Source organism: Macrotis lagotis, chromosome 4, assembly GCF_037893015.1.
Source record: "Macrotis lagotis isolate mMagLag1 chromosome 4, bilby.v1.9.chrom.fasta, whole genome shotgun sequence".
NCBI lineage: Eukaryota > Metazoa > Chordata > Mammalia > Peramelemorphia > Peramelidae > Macrotis > Macrotis lagotis.
Genome location: NC_133661.1, coordinates 240,782,605 through 240,795,562, shown reverse-complemented (window position 1 = coordinate 240,795,562; position 12,958 = coordinate 240,782,605). Strand labels below are relative to the sequence as shown.

The window sequence follows — 12,958 nt, the reverse complement described above, 5'->3', positions numbered from 1 at the left end:
CTCATTATACATGTGAAGGCCTTCAAAACATATTTCCATATTAACCATGTTGCAAAAAAAAGACAAAAATATTATTAAAAATATGCTTCAATCTATACTCAGAGTTCATCAGTTGTCTCTCTGGAGGTAGAGTTTTGTTTTTTTTTAACAAGTCCTTGGCATTGTCTTGGACCACTGTCTTTATCAGAGTATCTAAATCCTACACAGTTGATTCTTATTATAATATTCCAGTTACTCTGTATAATGCTCTCTTATGATCTTATGAGCCTATTATTTTTTGTCCCAGAGAACACATTAGGCTGTGTATGTACCTAATGGTTCAGCAGTTTTAAGTGCATGATTTGCCAAACAAAATAGCCAGATTGCTCTTATTTTTATAATGTTTCTCACATCTAGAATATCAGTTTTATCACTATTTTAAGTATATGTGTACTCATTCATATAGCAGATACATACTGTACTTTCACCTACTCTAAACAAAGAAGTTAAAAAACCACCTTAAAGCCTAATAGCATACTAGAAGAACCAAGTGATATCTGACAATGAAAAATTTTAATCTCTTAAATAGTAAGTATTCTAAGGAAAGAGGAGTATAGTTACATCTTGGCTCTCATCCTCTCTTTCTCCTACTTAAAGGAATTATGAATTAAATTACATCATTCCAGGCCTACTTATCTCTCCTCAGCTCAAGATATATTGCATTCATAATAGTGAAAAGAAGGGAGTTCGTGATCATAGTATCTGATTTATAATAATGAATCCTGCTAACTTCTTTTTTTAGCCATTGCAATTTCTTTTTTCTTTCTCATAATCATATAGTGCTAGAAAGTTACATTTTTGGATTGAATTTTGCCTGCTACAAACTTTGGTTTTACTGACTAAGGCAACCCCAGGTTGGTTAGTTTCCTGAAAAGAATTTTATCTTTCTTTTTAATTTAAGTTTTTGTTTTTTCCTGAAAAGAATTTTTAAAAATTATTTCAGTCTTAAGGAATAACTGGGGCCTGCACTTAAATTCTATTTTGACAACTTTTTAAAATATATTATGCTTTGTCTTTGATGATTGTCTTTAAAAAAATGAGGTGAAAGAATTAGGATTTTCATAGAATTTTAAAGTTGAAAGGGATTTAAATAACCTTTCACTCAATTCAATAATCCTTTGTAGAATCATCCTTGACATATAATCATCTATTTCTGAACCTTTTCAGGTATAGGAAATTTATTATCTCTTTATACTCTGATAAGATTTAAAGTTGGCAGCACAATGGATAGAGTGCTGGATTTGAAATCAGAAAGATTCATCTTGAGTTCAAATCTGGTCTCAGATATTTATTAGCTATGTGACCCTGAGACAAGTCATTTAACCCTTTATGCTGTTTTTCTCATCTGTAAAATGACCTGGAGAAATAGCAGTACCTTTTGTCAAGAAAACTCCAAATGGGGTCATAAAGAGTTGGACAAGACCAAAAAAACAAATGAACAACAAAAGCTAGGAGTTCCATAGAGATCTTCTAGTCCAAAACTATTTACAGATCAGAAAATTAAAGCCAATGAATAGTATTACGTTTCCAACATTTCTCAGTTTATAGTCAGAATTAGAACCTGGATCCTCTGATTCCAAAATTGATATTCTTCCTACCGTATCATAATTTTTCTTGTTTTCTTCTTCTTCTTCTTCCTTCTTTTTTCTTTTCTTCTTCCTTTTTCCTTTTTTCTTCTTCCTTTTCTTCTTTCTTCCTTCTTTCTTCTTCTTTCTTCTTTTTCTTCTCTTCTTCCTTCTTCCTTCTCTTCTTTTTCTTCCTTTTCTTCTTTCTTCTTCTTCTTCCTTCTCTTCTTCTTCCTCCTCCTTTTTTCCTTTCTTCTTCCTTCTTCTTCCTTCTTCCTTCTTTTTCTTCCTTCTTTCATTTTCTTCTTCCTTCTTTTTTCTTTTGTCTTCTTTCTTCTTTTTTCCTTCTTCTTCTTCTTCTTCCTCCTTCCTCACATTTTTGAGCAGCCCACATTATTAGAAAGTTTTCTCTTATATTAATTAAATATACTGTAACCCTCTGTCATTACTCTTCCCCTCAGAGCTAGATAAAAATGTCCAATCACTTTTTACATGATTTATCATCAGGTATGTTAAATTAGCTATTTTGTTCCCTCATAAAGCCTCTCCTCCCCCTTCCCTAAGTTAAGCAATCTTGATTCCTTTGGTTATTATTCATATAACATGTATTCCAAACCTTTTACTATTCTGGTTACCCTTGCATGTTTTTTTTCTCCCCACAAGAATTGAATAAATATATCTTCTTCATTCTCTATTTGTATAGTTGTTTTTGAAACCTAAGTTATTGTTGTTCATTTCTTTCAGTCATATCTGACTCTACACAAAGGTACTGGAGTGGTCTTCCATTTTCTTCTCCAGTTTATTTTATAAATGAGGAAACTGAGGTAGACAGGGTTAAGTGGTTTAATTAGAGTAACAAAGCTAATAAGTGTTTGAAGTCAGATTTGAACTCAGTAAGTTGTACCATCCTGACTCTAGATCCGGAACTCTATCCCCTGAACTAGCTCCCCCTTTAAACTTAAACACCAAACCTTTTATTTATTTATGCCTTTTAAATTTCAGATTATTAATTTCAATTGTTATTTATTTATTTATGCCTTTTAAATTTCAGATTATTAATTTCAATTGTTAATTGATAGAATATCAGTCATTCATTAATCACATGGTCTTAACTATTTTTCTGGATCCCAATTCGGTTGTTTAACCTACTAGCTCTCTTTCCCAGTTTGGTTTCATTTGCACATTTGGTAAAGTGCATATTTGCACATTTTGTCTTGATCCAAGATATTAACATTTTCAGTAGGAAAGAACTATTTAAATAATAAAGAAGAAAGTGACAGACTTCATTACCCATGCTACTCTAGTATGCATTTCCTGGACCAAAAAAACCCCCAAACAAACAAAACAAAACACTTAAGGCTAGTAAAACTTTTATAAAATAAGACTTTCTCTGAAATTACAATTATTATGCCAGGGTGTTTATAGAGGGAAAAGATTAAGGGATGTTGGTAAAAAGCATCTCAAATTATCTGGAGAAGAATTAACTCTAGGATTTCTTTTCCTGGATCATCTATGAAAAGGACTAGACTAGGTTTGTATTTAGTTTTAGGCTTGTTATATAAAATCCAAGATAACTCATTTTCAGAGATATAAATCACTCAAAAACCTATTGGTGATAGTTTATGTGTTTCTTTTTTTCTTTAAAATAAATTAATATATTTCTGGAGAAGATCATATGTTACCTTACAAAGGGAATTTCAGAAAAGGAATCATCAGTCAAATATATGATAAGGTCAAGTTTTTATGTGAGGTAAGTTTTTAGTGTATAAAATGGCACCAATAAAGCCCTACATGGATTTCTAATATGTGTGTCCTTCTGGTTTCACTAGTAATGAGAATAAAAACTCAGTTTTCATCCAGTCGCTCCAGTAATGTACCACCTCAATGGTCATTGGAACAAATTTTAGATTACAAGTAATTAAATACACATAATATAAGGATACATGAATATGCATATATTTTTTGCATAAATATACCTCATAGATATGATCCAATGTTAAATATAAATATACATATATACATACATAATTACACAGAAGTAGATATACAGATAGAGATTATGTATACACACACACACATATCATTTATCTTAGATCTGAATACATATAAATCCAAGCAAATAGTCCAAATTTGACTTCTTTTATATAAATTTACCTTAAAACACATGCCAAAGGTATGGCATGTGTATGCATGAATATACATATTCATGTGATTATATGTAAATCTCACACATGTACACCCATTTGTGCATATATTTAAACACAAATATATATTTAACCTTGGGTCATGAGGTAAATTTATGCAATAGGGCCCAATTTTAGTGACTATCCTTAAGAAAGGACTTGTGCTAATGCTTCCAATTAGAAAACATAACTCCAACTGTACCAAGAAAGGATATTGTTCTCCTCTGGTTTCCATTGGTCTTTTATACCCTCAAGTAGCAAAGAGTACCAAACAGCTTAAAGACAAGGACAGTCAAAGGCATTTACTATAAAATCAATAATAAAAATCCAATAAATGTAGTTTTTCTAACAAGTTTTTTTAAAAAAAGTACTCAATTAAATAGAAGGCAGAAATCCTCTGGGGAAGAAAATGGTAAACCACTCCAGCATCTTTGCAAGAAAACCCCCATAGACAATATAGGAAACAGGGTCACAAATAGTTGAACTTCACTGAAGGACGGAATAACAACAATAGTAATAAAAAGACAAGTATGGGGTTGGAAGCTCCCTTTCCTCCCATCAAGTTTTCCCTCAACACTCCTACAACTAGAATGAGCCCTGGACCAACACCAATCAGACACACACACCCACACCCACACCCACACACACACACACACAAACAGACACAAACACACACACCCTCCTCCACCCAGTCAGGTATACTGGGTTGGGGGAGAATAAGAGGGAGTGGAAGCAAAACAAAATAAAAAACAAAACAAAAAAGAAACTGCAATTCCTAACAATATTAGCTAGATAGATACAAATTAGACCTGTACTTAGCACCTTCTAATCTTAAACATTTGTTGAGAACAATGAGAAAGTAAATAGATTTCTAAAAGTGATATTGCAGGTTTATAGAGGTTAAATTTGAATGGAATTCTGCTTGGTTTTGAGATGAACCTTCTATCAACTATGCCAGACAGCCTCTTCTCTATCTTGGCATCAGTAAATTGCTTCTCAGAATATAGCAAACAAACAAACAAAAAAAGTAGCACTGAGATTTTTAGAAGAATTCTATTTAGTTCAGTAGGGTTAAGTAGAAGTGTTATACAGTGATGAGTTGCTGATTGTCTCCCTCTAAAATCTAACTTTTGCAAATGTGTCATCATATTGTATCTTTACCTTTCTTCTGATCTGTTCAGTAAATGTTTATCTCTTAATTTAAAGAATATAATGAAGAGATTCCTGAGACTTACTTAGATTGCCCATTTTTAGCCAGTCAACTAACATTTACTAAGAGAGGGACAACTTTAGGACCTAACCCAGCAATAACAAAGGCTCATCCTACAGCAAAATTATACATAGACATCAACTTTGTATGACCAATGCTATGCAGAAACTAAGCTAAATCTAAAGCCATTCTCTCCAGACAGAGAAGTACTTTAAAGGAAATGGTGACCCTACAATAATGGAAGTATGGGAGGAAATATTTATTCTCCTGTTCTTGCTGTATTTTTACTATCTTTTAGTAAATGACATTGTGTAAAAGCTAATTGATGTTAATGAGCTAAATGGAATGAGAGTTTAAAATGGTGGTTTAAAATGGGTTACCACGGGGGCGGGGCGGGGCTGGGGGAGGTGGGGATGGGGGAGCAGGGAGGCCGCCGCCGCCGCCCGCGCTGGTTCCGCGCCGCCACCTTGGCCATGATGATCCACGGCTTCCAGAGCAGCCGCCAAGGACTTCTCCTTCGGGCCCTGGAAGCTGACGGCGGCCAAGACGCACATCATGAAGTCGGCCGATGTGGAGAAATTAGCTGGTGAGCTGCACATGCCATCTCTTCCTGAAATGATGTTTGGAGACAACGTTTTAAGAATCCAACATGTTTCTGGCTTTGGAATTGAGTTCAATGCGACTGATGCTTTAAAATGTGTAAACAACGACCAGGGTATGCTTAAGAGGTTGCATGCGCTGAAGAATGGCAAGAGAGCAGAACGGAGAGTGAACACTCCAAAGAGATTATTAAACCCTATGACTGGACCTATACAACAGATTACAAGGGAACATTGCTTGGTGAAGCATTTAAATTAAAGGTTGTGCCTACAACAGATCATATAGATACAGAGAAATTGAAAGCCAGGGAACAGATTAAATTTTTTGAGGAAGTTCTGTTGTTTGAAGATGAACTTCATGATCATGGAGTTTCAAGCTTAAGTGTGAAAATTAGAGTGATGCCTTCTAGCTTTTTCCTGCTGTTGAGATTTTTCTTAAGAATTGATGGTGTGCTCATCAGGATGAATGACACAAGATTCTACCATGAGGCTGACAAGACTTATATGTTAAGAGAATACACTTCAAGAGAGAGCAAAATAGCAAATTTAATGCATGTTCCACCAGCCCTCTTTACAGAGCCTAATGAAATATCACAATACCTACCTATAAAGGAGGCGGTCTGTGAGAAACTGGAGTTTCCAGGAAGAAAGGATTTCAACCTTGAGGCAACACAGGAAAATAAATGCATGGAATCCAAATAAAATGTCATACAATATAAGTTCTCTGTGGAACCCTCACTGGAGACAACTGCTTTTTTTTTTTGGGGGGGGGTCAAGGGAGGTTGTCTAAGCGACAATGAACTGCCTTTCCCTGTGTCCAAATTTTCTGTAGCCTTAAAGAAAAGAAAATGAAAGCTTGATGTAGGCAGGATCTACACACCCTCTGTTTGTAACACCTGTTCATTTCTATCCATATCTAAAATTAATGGGAGAATGAATGGAACTAAGGTTTTCAGTTGTTAGAGAATGGGACCTCAGAAATAGATATTTATATGTCCTAAGGAGTAATCAGAGGCAGTGGGCATGTAATTACTACAAATACTGTTTTGCATGAAGAGATTAATTAGATGAACCAAAAATCTAGAAGTTCTGTTACAACTTTCGAAGAATTTCTGGAAAATGAAAGATTGCATTTTGATAGTTTATCCATTTTAGCTTTGCAGAAAAATAGTGATAAAAGGCACAACTGGCAAGAAGTGACTTGAGTTCCAAAGTTAATCTCACATTTTATATTCACAGAGTAAGTTTTTATTTTCCCTTAAAAAAGCCTTTGTTAAATGGAATTTTAAGGCAAAATGTTCATAAATAATGCCAAAAAAAACAAATTTATTTCCAGAGGTTCAATCTAGTTCATCCATTGAAACAGCAGTTAATGGTGTATATTCCTCAGCTCTGACCTCACTGACAGGTGTGCTGGTATTACAAGAAATTTTTGGCCTGCATCTTAGGCAGTTGCCTTCTTTTGAGTTCTGTTGTATTGGCGTTTTTGCACTTCTATCTTAAATCACATCTTAATGTGAATAAATATGCTGAAGTTGATATCAGTACTGAGAAGTTTTAGGTATATATATATATATATATATATATATATATATATATTTCTTGAATCTGGTATTAAGAAGAAATATAATAAATATGAAGTCCTGAAGCTAGATTTTTTTTGGGGAAAATTATTGGGGGGTTGGCATGGGGTGGGGTAAGAAAATGAGGAGAAAATATTTTTAAAATAAAACCTAGTTTTTATATTTAAAATTTCAGGTTTCTTAACTGACAGGAGGGAACTCAGTAAAAAATGAATAAACTTAAGACTCATTGGGAAACGACTGGATTGCTTTTCAGTAAAGTGCAAAAAATAGGTTAAAAGAAAAGGCCTTTTAAACATTTTATATGGTTTGCTTTGCCTATCTGCACAGTGCATGGAAAGCAGAAGCTGATTACTGTTAAGCATTAGGTAAGAGATTTATTGAAGCTAAGTGGGTTTTGTTACCTTTTTTTAAAAGGAAGTAACAACTTTTTGATTTAGTTAGGAGGAGTTTCTTCCTTGCCTTCCTTCCCCTGAAGGAGAGATCACTAAATGGTCTTAATAACATAAAAAAAAAAAATGCAGTTCCTCTGCTTTCACCCTTTGAAAAGGTTTCAGAGATAGTAGGATGCTACAATCTTGTCCAGAAGGATCAGCCAAGGAGACTGTCCTACTAAGAAATTGTAGCTCAGACAGAAGGACCGGGAACCCTCTGAAGTCTCATTCTCAGCTTCCCAGTTGTTTCACAAAATGGTGCTGTTGTGAACCACCCACAAAATGAACCTTATTAGGCAAGTTTAATCATAAACTATTAAGGAATGCCTCCTCCTATTACTATATCTCCTCAAAGCCAATGTATGAAAGCAGAATGTAATCTCTGAGAGAATGCGTTGCATGTTTATTGAGTATCTTTCTGTTTCTGTATGAAAGTGAATGCTTTCTCTTTAGGCAGGAAAGTATGTATACTGTATGTGACTACCTAATTAAAACAGTTTTGCTTGCCATGTTGTTTTGAATGGAAAAGACTCCTTAACCAAACAAGTTGTATTTTGATATTAGACTATAATAATTGAAAAGGACTGTATATCAGTTGGAATGTCCAACTTGTACCATCTCCTTTCCCCTTTTTTTCCTTGGTGGATGTATTGGTGTCAGGTCCAGTCCCTTATTTCCTACTTTTAAGTATCTAATGAAAAGATATTGTAGGGAATAAAAATAATGGATTACATTTTGGGGGAGGGCTCCAGTTGGAAGAATAAATATTTCTGAATACTTCAAAAAAAATGGGTTACCACATTAGAATTGGGGCTTTAGAGCTCATAAAAGGCATTAGAGAAGACATTCCACTCTTCAGAAGTATCCCTGGAGTCCTAAGAGGTGATATGGCTAACTAGGTTCTGGAATAGTAAGTTAAGATCATACTTGTTATACAACTTTTCCTGCCTAAAAGAAAGAAATACAAGAAGAGTAGGGAGTTGTCCTGGAAGGAGAGAAGCCTTTTTCCAGTAATTGAAAATGACTTTTTGGGAGGCAGGAACACATAGAAGATACCCATACTCATACTGAGCCAAGATCAGAGACCAGAGGTTTAGAGAGTGGAATGCCAATTAGTTCTTTGAACAATACAGGTCTCATGGAAAAAGTTATTGTTTGTTGGATAACCCTAAAGTACTTTTATCTTCCAGGTAGAACCTAGATCAGAGTGATATTAGGAATATTGGAAGGATTATAAAGGATGCTACTGAAGTGAAAGATTCACTGGAATGTAAAGAGTTTATCCCAGTGGATGCCAAGGAGCCATTTCTGATGGCCATCAGTTATTATTAATCTATTCCTTCTCAGCTGACCTCTTGACATCATATTATACCTATATGTGTGGTTGTGGTATTCCTACTATGAAATATAAATCCCTTAGGCAGAGGTTGCTTTTTATTTGTTTACTTGTTTTTATATCTCTATTTCCAACCAAAGCAACTATTTGTTGAATTGAATTAAATAGGTTTTAAGAAAGGAGTAGCTAGATAGAGTAGTGGATAGAGGGCCAGGCCTGGAGTCAGGAAGACTCAAATTCCTAAGTTTAAATCTGGCCTCAGACACAACTTGGGCAAGTCACTTGAACTCTGTGTCCGCATCCTCATTTATAAAATGAACTGCAGAAGGAAAAGAAAACCACTCCATTATCTCTGCCAAGAAAACCCTAAATGGGGTTAACAAAGAGACAGACACAATTGTAACAATAACAAAAACAACAAAGAACAATAACAAAAGCAACAAAAGTGGTTTTTTTGGCTGTTTATTAATTTATTTTATTCTTATTTTTGAAATAGCATTTTATTTTTTACAATTATATGTAAAGAACTTTCAACATTCATTTATATGATTTTGCTCCCAAATTTTTCTCCTTCCCTCTCTTTTCTTCTCTTTCCTCTCTCCTCCCCAAGCAATCTGATATAGTTTATACATGTGCAATCATGAAATATATTTCCACATTAATTATGTTGTAAAAGAAGAAAGAGAACAAAATGGAAAAACCACACACAAAAAAGTACAGATAATGTGCTTCAATCTACATTCAGACTTCATTTCTCTGGACGAGGATAGCATTTTCCTTCATGAGTCTTTAGGAATTGTCTTGGATTTTTGTATTGCTGAGAAAGCTAAGTCAATTATAGTTGATCATCCCACGGTAACAAACAAAGGTTTAAGTAAAGAATTTAGACAATTCTTTCCAAGAATAGCAAAAATTGGGAAAACAACCACCATTCTTGCTATCCCACTACAATAAACAACGTATCTGGTTCTACCTTCACAGAATGGGGAAAATAAAAAAGAATAAAATCTCATAGATTCCATGGTTATTATTTGTTTGTCAAAGATTATTAATTTTATTTTTAGTAGCAGACAATTCAAAGAGTTTTAAAATTGGATGTTTAGTTTTACCTTGATTGTGTAGGGAATATAATAAAAATGTTATGAGATTTTTCTTTCTTCTAGAATACAGCTACTGAAGACATTGTAAGAAAACAAACAAAAAATTCCTGCTTCTTCTGTTCTTTGTCTTCACTCTTCCAAGTGTAATTGGGTCCTATTTAGGCAGCATTATCTTGAGTGGTTTGGATAAAAAGGATGATAATTAATCCAAAAATCAAAGTCTGAATACCAACATTATTGCTTTTAAGTTTAATAAGATGGCAACTGTTACACAATTGGTTTCAGGGTTAAATCAAATAGTTTCCAGCAAAATCTCCAGCTTGTAAAATTTCAGCTCAAATGGGGAGAAAATATTTTTTATTAGGACACAATTGCTATTAAATCATTCAGAAAACACGTCCAATGTTGACGAAGAAAACTAGTTAAAAAACAGCAAGGACTTGAGGCAAGATAGAATTTTATTGTTCAAACATTTTTCACTGGTGACTGACTCTGGGATCCCATGTAGGTTTTTTTTTTGGCAAAGATACTAGACTGTCATTTCCTTCTCCACCTCATTTTAGAGTTGAAGAATCTGAGGCAAACAAGGTTAAATGACTTGCCCAGGGTCAAATCCGAGGCCAGATTTGAACTCAGAAAATTGAGTCTTCCTGATACTAGATCTAGTTCTATTTGCCCCAAGATTAAATGCCCTGGTTAAATATTAATCATATGAAGTATGAATATAGGGAAACAAGATGATTTGCACATGTGTTTTAAACAAAGTAGAACTCATATCTAAGTGAATCTTGTTACATTTAAAGAAGTCACACTAGGAGGCTCTATACTTATTCTATCAATGGTGTCAATAATGAATCTCTTGAAATCTTCAGAGTCTGTAGTGCATCCTTATGAATACCTTTCAATAGTGGAAAGTCTCATTCATTGGAAGGTAGGCTTAATTTTTAGAAACTGTCAAAATTTACTTGATACCAAATTTGGTTAAGCAAGATGGGTGATAAAGCTTGGTAATTTCTGTTTTAATTTTAAAAAAAGTTTCGGTTGACCCTAGGGAACATTTGGCAATGACTAGAAGACCAGTGATCAAGTGCTACTCACACCTGACAGACAGGTGATGGACTCAAATTGCAGATTAAAACATAGAATTTTGAACATGGCACTGTGTGAATTTGTTTTTGCCAGACTACGCTTATTCATTGCAAGGATTGTGTTATCCATTTTTTTTATGGGAGGGAGAAGGAAAAAAGAAGGAGATTAGCAAGCCAAAAAGAAGAAAAGAAGAAATGAAATAAGAGTCTTGGCATCATTTTTAAAATGCGCAGAAGAGAGCAGAAGTTCAGAGGTAAAACAGTCAAGCAGGGCAGCTTGGAAAGCAACACATTAAAATTATTATATACTTTTTAAAGCAAGCTATATATAATATTTTTTGCTTTCACACAAACTTTTTTCTGTTTTACTTTATATATAGAATAGGTTTTTTGTTGCTATTGCTTGCTAAGTTCAGAATTTTAAACAATAATGTTTTAAAAGGCAGCACTAATAATACCTCTATAATAGAGGTCCTTTTGGGGTTTTAGATAGACTCTAAGATAGAGGAGCTGATGTTAGGTTGCCTAAATTTCCTGGGGTTTGGGATCAGGGAATATTTAAAACAGCTCCAGAGAAGTTTCCAGCTCTAATGGCCAATTTCTTTGTTTATTCCTCATGACTAAATCTAGTATTAATTTGGGTACATAAAAGTAATATGAATCAGTCATTTATCTAACCAATCATCATTAATATCTGTCTACAAGGCAGCATCAATTAAGTGTGCTAGATTAATTTTGTTTAAGGCTAGCTGACTGTACCACCACAGTCCACATACGCTATCTTCCCCTGCTCTGGACTGTGAAGGACAAAACCACGCCTCCATTCCCTCAGGCAGACAACCTAGGAATCATCCTGAATTCCTCACTATCTAGTATCCCCCTAATCTAAACTATTGCCAAGGCCTGTTGATTTCACTTTGCAACTTCACTTGAAGATGCCCACTTTTCTCCTTTGATACTGTGACCATTCTAGTACAGGTTCTCATCAGTAGCTTGCTGGTGGGTCAGTCTGTCTTGAGTCTTCCCCTCTTCTAATCCATTCTCCCTAGAACCAATAAAATTATTTTCCTAAAACTTACTTCTGATTATGTCACACCCCCTCCCACTCCCCCCTTCCCACACTCAATAAATTCAAGTGGTTTCCTATTGCCTGCAAGATACAGAATGCTCTGTTTGACATTCGAACTCTTCATAATCTAACCACCTCCTCCCTTTTCAAACCTCTTACACCTTACTCCTCAGCACATACTCATTAATCCAATATACTGACTTCTTGGATGTTTCCAAAACCAGAGACTCCATCTTTCAGCTTTGGACATTTTTCTCTGGCTGTCCCCAAACTTTGGAATACTCTACCTTCTCAATTCCAACTACCAACTTCCCTGGCTTCCTTCAGGTACCATCTAAAATCCTACCTTCTATAGGAATCCCTCTTAAATTCAGTGCTTTGTCTCTTTTAATTATTTCCTAATTATACTTTATATATTTTTTATTTTTATATATTTTTTATTTTTGTGTATTTGTTTGCATACTGTCTCTCCCATTAGATTGTAAGCTACTTGAGGTCAGGAACTGACTTCTTTCTTTTCCTATCCACAGAACAGCACAGTTGCAGGTACAGAGTAGGCACTTAATAAATGTTTATTGAATGAGTAATAAATGAATATGGATTTACTCAAAAGTCCTCCAAATATATACCTGTTTACTCATTTTTTATTATTATTAGAAAGGTAGATAGAGTTGGCCTCAAACCCAGGATGACCTTCTTTCAGATTTTGCATCTAATCCATGCTGATTGAATTGCAAGTTACTTATTCTTTC

At 34.5% G+C, this 12,958-nt stretch overlaps 1 protein-coding gene and 1 pseudogene across 1 annotated transcript in view; both read left to right on the top strand.

The window, feature by feature from the left end:
* TSHR (thyroid stimulating hormone receptor) overlaps positions 1-12,958 on the top strand; it is a 174,412-nt gene that overhangs the window by 21,558 nt on the left and 139,896 nt on the right. The gene's annotated exons all lie outside the window — the stretch shown is intronic.
* Positions 5,471-6,329, top strand: LOC141520346 (TIP41-like protein; annotated as a pseudogene).